Genomic DNA, 2,655 nt, shown 5'->3' with positions numbered 1-2,655 from the left:
GGCTGCTAGGTTTGTTGGCAGAGATGCATGCAGAAGCTTGGTGGTGAAGCAGCTGAGAGCCTGGGGTCTGTGCAGGGTGACAGCAGGGAGGGAGCAGGTCTCAGCAGAAAGCCCAATAGCCAGAGCAATTGGCCATTAGAGCATACAACGTTGGATTGACTACAGCTCTGGTTTCCTGGAGGCCTTGTGCAGGGTTGCAGGGGGCCCACAGGGATCCTGCCAGTGCTGCAGGTTGGGCTGATTTGGGGGGCTTACCCGATGGTGCCAATTTCTGGCAATTGTAATAGTGGCGGTATTACTAAGTTAACTCCTTCCCCATAGCCCTTCTAGGTGGGGGACAGGTTAGAGGAGGCATTCACCAACTGGGAGATCTTCACCAGATTCCCTCCTAACATTCCATGGGTATAGTATTGAGCACTTTCTTCAGCTTTTGGGTGCTCCTCTGCTTAAAGTCTGCACTCCTCTGCTTAAAGTCTGCAGAAAGTCCCAAAACATCATGGCATGTGGTGCAGGTGTGCCACAGTGGTCCCGTTCACTCTTTCTCTTTTGCCTTTTCATATTTGCCTGCTAGGATAGTCCTCTTGTAGTAGAAAAAGCCTTTAGGGGTTTAGAGTTTTATTGGAGTGGATTTCTTGAGGTAAAGTGTGGCTGTGGCACTAGACCTTCTTTAGGTCAGAGACACTTAATGGGGTTACCTGTGAGAGCAACACCATCTTCCTACAACCGGCTGAATTTTTAAATTATATTTCATCTAGTTCTTTGTTGGAGCATTGCAGTTTTTCTGGAATTTAAGGTTTTCTGTATAACTTTGTCTTCAAGTAATCCAAAGCATTAAATATTACATTTAAAAGCTATTCTGTAGCACATAGATTTTGGAATTATAATATTAAGATGAAATTCTTATTGTTTGTACAAAATACCCCTTTTAAGTCCAAATGGGAAATAGGCTCATTTCAGCAGCTTTGGGTCTCCTTCTTCTTTTTGTTTCTCCAGTATCTTTCTTGTTTTGGAACAAGTGTCATGGGTTATCTGTCCATTCCAAAGTAAGACTACTCCATTAATTTAATAGCAAAGGAATCTAACCTCCCTGTCTCTCAAGACAGCTTTGAGTATAATGATAATCTGACCATTCACATTAGTGAATTTTCAGTCATATTGATAATTTTTTGTAAACCAATCATTAAAAAGTTTCCAAAAAGCAAAATAAAGATGATGTTCTTCTTTCTAAGGTTAAAAACTGGTATTTCAACAAAACACATTCTATTCTTCCCAGATTACATGGTGAAGAATTTCTCTTTCATCATAACCCTTAACACTGAACCCTCCCTTCAAACATGTAGCTTTATTCAATTTTCCTGTTCTAGCTTTCATTTTGGTACTAGCATCAGTAATCTCCTTCTAGTATTTGACAATGAAATTCCATTTATTGATAGAGAGCTCAATTCATATTGACAAAGGCAGATTGGTGAGCATATCATATAGCATAAAATATTGAATATTATTAACGTGATCTTATGTAACTATTCCATAAATTAATATAAGTACCACATCAATGTGCAATTTCATGTAATTTTTAAAATGCAAAACAATTGCATATCTACGTTATAAAATAATGCAGATAACTAGTAGAAGAGAATAAGCTAAATCCATTGCATCATTCCCAAAATTCTTTTAAAAATTTTATTTTCCCATTAATATTCACCTCGGGCCCTTCTTTTTCTAACAACCAGTGACATGTTGATGTCTCTAGATTTTAGTCACCTCTGATTAACCTCTTTCATTTCCACCTCCAGTTTGTCCTTCATGAGGAATAACTTGTCCCAATGTGCCTACAAGAAGACAGTAGTACCCAAGTCGACTGGCTGTCCCCATTCTTCCCTTGCTTTGTTAGGGAAGGGGGTATCAGCAACAAGGTTGCCAGGGACCAGGTGGCTGGAACCATGGTGTTGTGAATTATGAGTAACAGAGTAGAGTAGCAGAGAATAGGATACCAGGGAAAGGGGAATTGTGACTGTAATTGCTGAGTGACAGTGGCACCAACAGCTTTGCAAGGATTGGGATATCCAGACAGTTTAGCAGGGACAAGGAGGAAAAGAGAACGTGAAAGTGTGAAAGTTGTGAAGGATTAGGGTGGCACAATCAGGTTAAAAAGGTCGAGAGTGTGCAAACTGGGTAGCCAGTACTAGGATAAAGCAATTGGCATGGTAGACTGATGTGGTGCAGAGATCAGAGTTTCCCTCTCCAGTTTGGCTGTTAGATCTTTAGGGAATTACCATTAGCAGCTCATTATCAGCATGTTGGGGTCAGGCATGTTCCATCCATAAATGTCTACTCCAAATAGATTGCAATCTTTGACACTGGCTTTCGCATCTTTTCCCTTAGCATCCTGAGAGACCACACTCCACAATGCTGCAGAACAGGCTCCACATTGTGAGCTGAAATCACCTTTTTTGTTTGTTTGTTTTTGTTTTTTGTTGGCCGTGGGCTTGAACTCTGGGCCTGGGCACTGTCCCTCAGCTCTTCAGCTCAAGGCAAGCGCTCTACCACTTGAGCTACAGCGCCACTTCTGGTTTTCTGGTGGTTTATTGGAGATAGAAGTCTCACGGTCTCTCCTGCCCGGGCTGGCTTTGAACCACGATCTTCAGATCTCAGCCT

Source organism: Dipodomys merriami, unplaced genomic scaffold (assembly GCF_024711535.1).
Source record: "Dipodomys merriami isolate MVZ:Mamm:240054 unplaced genomic scaffold, mDipMer1.0.p SCAF_1439, whole genome shotgun sequence".
NCBI lineage: Eukaryota > Metazoa > Chordata > Mammalia > Rodentia > Heteromyidae > Dipodomys > Dipodomys merriami.
The sequence above is the reverse complement of the archived record's forward strand: the minus strand, read 5'-3'. Positions refer to the sequence as shown.